Source organism: Sinohyriopsis cumingii, chromosome 4 (assembly GCF_028554795.1).
Source record: "Sinohyriopsis cumingii isolate HCF-2022 chromosome 4, ASM2855479v2, whole genome shotgun sequence".
In the NCBI taxonomy this organism is placed as follows: Eukaryota; Metazoa; Mollusca; class Bivalvia; order Unionida; family Unionidae; genus Sinohyriopsis; species Sinohyriopsis cumingii.
The window spans coordinates 135,157,622-135,164,956 of NC_142964.1; positions in this window are offsets into that span (position 1 = coordinate 135,157,622).

Consider the following 7,335-nt stretch of genomic DNA (forward strand, 5'->3'; position numbering starts at 1 on the left):
CTTGCAAAATTTTAGTTCTACGTGTGTTAAACCCCACATTGTGAGGATTGTCATCTTCTGTCAGGGCTGTGTCGCTAAACGTGCCTGCACCTGCCGTGTCAGGTTTCCATACCACGCAAGCATCCAGATGAGTATTCTTGGCTTCTTTTCCGTACGTCAAGAGATTTTCCAAGTAGGCACGATATGGGTAAGTATCCATGCTGCTGCTGACCAGTTTGTTATTCAAGTACAAGTCCACTTCGCTGAACAAGGAATGCATGAAATTGTTGACGGGCGCTACCCTATCATTGGCTCCAGGATTGGTGTTGTCAGTTTTGATCACTTTGACTTTCAAATACAGGTAACTGCTATTCAGATCGATGTAATCTTCGGGTTGTCCTTTGATTTCGAACTCGATGGGAGCGGAATCCGTCAAAGAGGAGACGGGATGAAATTCCACCCACTGGGATTCTTGCATCGTCATCATGGTGGGGGGCATGGCAAACATATCCAGTTCCGTCTTGGAACAAGCACATGACTCTCGGTGCATCATTTTTTCTGTGTCTCAATAATCGAAAACGTCTAAGTCTCGAACGGTTCTTCTTTTCTTGGCTTTTCTAGCTTGAAGTCTGGTGAAAGGGTGTTTTCTTCGTCGTCTCTTTCTGCCTTGTCCTTGCTGAATGCCTGACTCGGTAACGTGCAGGGCATTTATAGGTGTGTCTCGTCGGCCCAAAATGTCTTTACCCGTTTGCAGCAGGACATTTTTGCCTGCCATCATGAAGGCTTCTTTAGGGTTTTGTTTGTCGATGATGACATTTTGGAGAAATTCTTTGCCTTGCGTCAGTGCCGCATCTTTCAAGGCGTGCAATCCGCGTGTCACCATCGGTTTCAACACCGGGGCCACCGAACGAAAGGCCGATTTTAACATGTCTCCTAAACCGTGTCCTCGCTGTCGTGCAACCCCTTGGTACACTGGATACATGACTTACTTACGAATCGTGAGAGAACCGTTTTCGAAAATGGAGTTTCACCGTGACTTTTCCTTTGGTGAATGGAATATTTTGTCCCAAATCTCCTTTTATAGTAATGTTGACCGTGTCCAAATACGACTTGCTGACTGGCAAATAGTGAGGATGGACAAATTCGCGGTGAACGTGGTAAGTGTTTCCACCTTCCTCGTCAGCGTTTGCGGCAGAATCCACTTTGAAAGGAATGACACGCAGTAACGGTACGGAGGTGTGTCCCACCACGTTATACTCCACCGCATCGGAGTACACGAACATCAAATTCAGTCCTTGGTTCAGTTCTACTGGGGTACGAAACAACTTGCTAAAAGACTCGTTGTCGTAAACGATGGGTAATTCGTTGTTCTTGAGTATGCTCATTCTCAGGTTCATGTCTCCGCCCAACATGTCAAACAATTCAGGACAAAATAAAATGGACATGATTTTACTCCGCTCAAATCTCATCGAGAAGCGACGAGCTACTTTGTGGTACTCCATGGTGACACTTATTTTGGCATGCTCCAAAGCTTTCCCAAACACGCCATTAAACTTGGCAGATATGACGTTGACCAAATGTTGACCACTGAAATAATAACCTGGGGGAATGAAAAAGTGGTAGGTCCATTTTTGAGTTTTCTCATTATAGATTTTATTGTCATACATGACTTTCTTATTCAACTCCTGTTGCAATGACTCGTCATGAACTTCCACATGAAAAAAATTTTGATTGGGAAGGACATTGAGGACTTGGGTTGGGTGAATGATTTCCACTAAAGCCACTTCCCAATGGGCTTCGTGATCTAAGGGGATGGCCTGAGGTAATTTGGCCGTGTAACAGCACAACGTGTTGTGGGGAAACACCTCCATGGAACTGTCACTGGGTAAGGTTAAGTAAAATTGGTTTTGGTGACTCATAATTCCAGAGTTCTGTGGCTGTCCGAGGGGTTACTGGATGTCAGAGGCGTGTCTCCACCCAAAATGGGGTTCTGGTTGTAGTTGTTGGAGTGGTGACTGGCACTGGCACTGGACACAACGTTCCCGTTCGAGGAGAATTTCAGGGAAGGATTAGGAAGCAGGTAACCGATGCAGCTGCTCAATAAAATGGTCCACAATTGTTTGTCTCCTTGTTGCAAACTCAAATTGGCAATGGCTGCCCCGATGACACAATACACCACGAAGATTTGGCAGAAAAAGACGATTTGCGTTTTAGGCACACGTTCTCCACACCACACCCACAAGGGTTGTTTTTGTAAATCTTGCACAGAAGAACTAGGGGAAGAAGGAGTGGTCGACGTAGCTGCGTCTGCTGTGTGAAAGGGCATGATGGTCACTTCTTCTTTTTATAGTCGATGACTTGCGAAGCGTCGATCCAAGAATCAAAACTGGGTGGATATCCTTTCCAACGTACTTTGACTTCTTTGACACGTCGTTTGCCCACTTTACGGGTTCTGCGTTCGAGAATGCTTTCGATGTCGTACACGTCGTCTTCTTTTTTGGTGACACGTTGTAACTCGGGCAAATAAAACGTTCCTTTGAGTACTTCTCCGTTCATGTCTTCCAATTTATAGACGGCAGGATGACGACCATGTACTCGTCCAGTGACGCGAAACAGTTCGGTCGTCCAGTTAGGTAAGTAACCTTTGTCGAAAGTGCGTTTGGTTTTGCCAATGCGTACCCAATCTCCTACGGTCAACTCTCCACTTTTCTTGGGGACAGCCCTCGTCGGGGACGTACCGAACAGGCGCTCAAACACTAGCACTTCGTTGTCGGGAGTCACGTCTTGCGGGGCACGTCCGATGCTTCGATGGTAAGATTGGTTGTACGCTTGCACCAGGTGCGGTAAGATGTCGATGTACTTCAGAGTGTGGTGATGCGTAAAATATTTCCACATGCGTTCTTTCAAAGTGCGTTGAAAACGTTCCACGATGCTGGCTTTGGTTTCGGGATTCTCGGTGGTAAAAAAATGAATGTCACGTTTCTTTAATTCTTTTTGGAAAGCTTGGTTCAGAAATTCGGTGCCTTTGTCCGTTTGCCATCGAAGAGGGCGACGACCGCTTTGTTTCAACACCCGTTGCAGGGCTCGCACTAACTCGCTGCTGGATTTGGAAGTCAAGGGCACGACCCAGGCAAATTTGGAAAAGACGTCGATGACACAAAACAAATATTTGTAACCACGATTGTAGCTGGCCAAATGAGAGACATCGGCTAAATCGGCTTGCCATTGATGATCGATGCCTTCCACTCGGGTGCGACTTCTGGCAAACTTGCGTCGAATGGGTTTGTGTAAAGTGTAGGTAGCTTGTTCTTGTAACCATCGTTGCACTTGAGGTAAACGGAGACTTTTCAGTCGAGTTTTGGCAGCACGATACAATTTTTGAACTCCTGCGTAACCTGCAGGATGGGAGGGATCGTAGTAAATGCTGGCTAAGACTTTTTCCATTTTTTGTGTTGGTTGATGTGTTAATAAGGCACCCACTCTTGGAAGAGGCTACTCTTTTTCTTTTGGGGTATTTTCTTGGATTGCAAGGCTTTGCGTGTGCGGGCAGCAATAGGTGTCGAAGAGGAGGAGGATGTCTGAGCAGGGGATATCGGTTCTTGTTTCACTTCTGTCTTCACTTCTGTCTTCACTTTCTTTTTCTCTTGTGATGAAGAAGGGGTGGCCATCATCTTTTTAATCCATCCAATTCTGGAGGTAGGTGGTGTTGTTAACTTGCGTACTTTTTCTGGTGGAGTTAGAAACCCTTCCTCTTCTTCTTCTCCTTTTTCTGTCTTGACCACTGGTACTGGTACTGGTACTGGTGATGGTGCTGGACTTTTCATCAAGGTCTTAAAATCTTTCAGAGTGGGTAGAGCTGTTTCGTCTAAAGCTTTCTGGTGAAAGAGTTGCAATCGTTGCAAGAGTTGACCGTACTTTTGCGATTTTTCTGTTTCGGACAAATCTTGGCGATCCATCAAGGACTGCAATTCGTGTTGTAACTGGGACATTTCGCTCAAATTGGGATTGGGAGGTAAATGCGGGGTGCGTTGTTCTTGCCACCGATGGTATTCCATCCATCGTTTGTAAGGCACTAAAGCTAGTTTTCGTCCTTTCATGAGGTTGTCAGGGGTCGATTCTGAGATCTTGGGACTTCCGAGGGCCTTTTTATCTTGCTCCCACCAGTCCTCCCAACATGGTTCCCAAGACTCCTTTTAGTATGGGGCCTAACAAGAGAGGTAAAATGCCTCCACGTTGGACCAACATCTTCTTTTTTTGACGAATGGGAATTTTTTTTCGAACCATTTGGCGAAGAACGTGACGATGCTTGCTTAAGCATTGTTTCTGGTGTTTGGACAAAGGGATCGTGCCTTTCAAAACGTTCAAACAACATTCGCACACGGTATCGATGACCTCTTTGGAGGCCGTTTGAATGAGTTTTTTTCGTAGGGGTGGAGAAGCTTTGGACAGGACAGATAACAGGTCCCCATGTTTGGCTAAACGTGGTGGCAGTCCTTTCCTTTTTTTTCCTTGGGGTTTTCTGGAGGGTGACATTTTTGCTTGTGGGTTCCGGGACATTCACCGAACAGACACTAACGTCGATGACTTAACGCACACCCTTTTATCTTTTTTTTTCTGGGACTATCGCTTTGTCATAAAGGTGACAATGTTTTTCCGAAAATCGCCAAGGAATCCTCCCCTTTGTTGACGCCTCTTTTTCTTGGAACGACTGTGTCTTTTTTTAGGGTAACGTCGATGCTTGGCTAAGCGCTTTGTCGGATGACGCGTCTGCCTTTGTCTCTTTCTTTTGTGGCTTCTTGGAGGTGACATCTTTTACAAGTTCACTGATACCCCCGACTTGGTCACAGGTCTTTTTATACTGGAACTCGTCGCCACTGATTGTCTTTACGTTTTATCAGTTTGAGGACAGGCATGACACGTCGTGCAGGGGTACGTAACGGACTAAATCGAGCCAGTTCTTGCTTGGACAAATCCAGTAAACTTTGTAACATGCCCGATCTTTCATGGACTTTGATTTTGGGAGAAGGTACTTTGTGAGCAGCAGCCACTGCCGCTAAATTGGAAGGTCCTGCCACTGGGGAAGTTCTTTTGGGGGTCATCAACGGAGAAGTTCTTGGTGTGATCAACGTCTCCAAGTACTCTTCAGTTCCTGGTGACATCAACGGAGAAGTGGACAAACGTGAGGCTGCCGGAGACGCTGTGGCAGGTCGTGGCTTGCGAGTGTAAGGTTGCGTCCTGGCCGAAGTGCCTCTCTTGCGACTAGTTTTCTTCTTCTTCTGTGGACTTTTCTTTTTCTGGGGACTTTTTTTCTGTTTCTTTTTCTGGGGGCTTCTTTTCTTTTTCCGGGGTGATGGTGGTGGTGTCTGGTAAGAGGAGGGTCCTGCCACTGGAGAAGTTATTCTTCTTGGGGACTTGGTCTTTTTCTTTTTCTTCTTGGGGCTTCCTTGGACTTTTGTCTTGGGGATAACTTTGGGGGCATTAGGATCCCATCTTAAGAGTGAGCGAATGATGACCCCTCCTAGAGTACCGCTCCCTCCAGGTTTCAAAATGATTTGTTTTTTGGTTTGAGTGTCGATGCGGGGATCGGCCAGTTGGACCAAAGCGACTTTGTTTCGATCGAAAAAGCGTTGGGTTTGATGAGGAATCTGAATGATTCCTTGGAGTAATTGACGTGCCGTCACCGTGAACCATCGTAAGACTTCTTTGAGACTAGCTTCTAAGACACGAGCTCGTGTTTGTGGATCTTTTTCTCGGCTGATGCCATACAAGGCACGAATCAATTTGACGGGAAGATGTGACTGAAGGGACGTCATGTTCACACTGTGTGAGACAGACGAAAAAGGGTCTGAGGTTTTTATAGATTTTTTTCATGGGAGGAGTGAAATGAAGTCGAGGACGGAGACGTGTACAGGACAGGCCCTCCGTCTTGGCACCAGTGGTGAAACAAGTGGGTACGAAATCGCAAATCCTCGGGAGTCGTAGGTTTCAAATCGACGAGTAAATAGGCGTGTGGCGTTTGAGTGGCATCGTCGTACGCCTGAGTCAGCCAAGGCGTTCCTAACTGTTTGGCTAAGACTTGCACTTGCGATTTATCTCGAGGGCTTTTAAACAAGACCACGTAATGCGCATTGAGACTGATGGTGCGATGGGCTTTACTTTGTTGAAACAAATTTTGGGTGATGTAAACGACACTGGCATTACGGTGATGCCCTTTGCGCGTGAACCACAATTTAATTTCTTCTTCGTCTTCTCCTAACATGTCGTCGAAAATGACCAAATGGGTTAGACGGGAGTCAGAGACGATGCCATCGTCTTCTTTAGGAATGCCTTCCACAAACACGATGGAATCGCCTTGACTTTCTCGCAAGAGGTTGTACGCCGATTGCCACTCTTTGTAACACCACACGATCCGTTGAGGGGGTCGATCGATCAAATGATGTTTATGTTCGATCAAACGTTTGACGAATTCGGTTTTGCCTGAACCGCTAGGTCCAGCAATGAGCATGTTAAAGGGATGGCGAAGATACAAAGCCTCCCAACTGGCACGAACTAAGTGTTCGTCGATGACTTTGACAGTAGAGGAAGAGGGAGCAGAGACAGCAGAGGTAGCCATGGCATGAGAAATGTCACTTGTGACACGAAAAAACAAACAAGACAAGAGTTTATATACTTTTTCAGAACACGTTTATTGAATGTTTCAAATATGAACACGAAAGACAAAAATACATACAACCCAAATAGTGATGTACAGGAATATAAAACACAGCAAAGCGATCAAAGTGGAATATAAACAAGTGTCTGTACAACATGTTTTGGTTAACCAAGATGTCCTAGGGACAGTGTGTAATGTTCTTACAGTCTCTACATGAGGTATTGTCACACAAGTGTCCTCCCGAAATGACCTTTCAGGCATGTCCATGACAGTCCTGTCCTGAAGCGAGTGGTTGTTCTCGGTGACGGGTTCTTCTGGCACCGTCACTAACACGGGTTGAAAAGTAACTTTTTTCCTTGAACAACTCTCGTGCATACTGGGCCACTTCTTGGGTCCAAGCCTCAAAACCCCCCTTTTTCCAATCACGAACATCTGTCCAATGAGGGTGTAAGTCACAAGCTACACACACATCGTCATACACGTCTTGGGTCGCTAAAAGTTGACGAATCTTTTTTTCCTGTTGAGGTCGAGAAGTATCCAGATGAAAACGCAAGGCTTTGAACAAAAGGAGTTTTTCGTGACCATTTAAGGCCATGGAGGTGGTAAGTACTGATCGTAAAGAGTCCACAAAGAATCGGCTGGTAAACGAAATCCCAGAAAACAAGTCACTAAGACACACACCACTTGTCGTCCAAAATTGAATG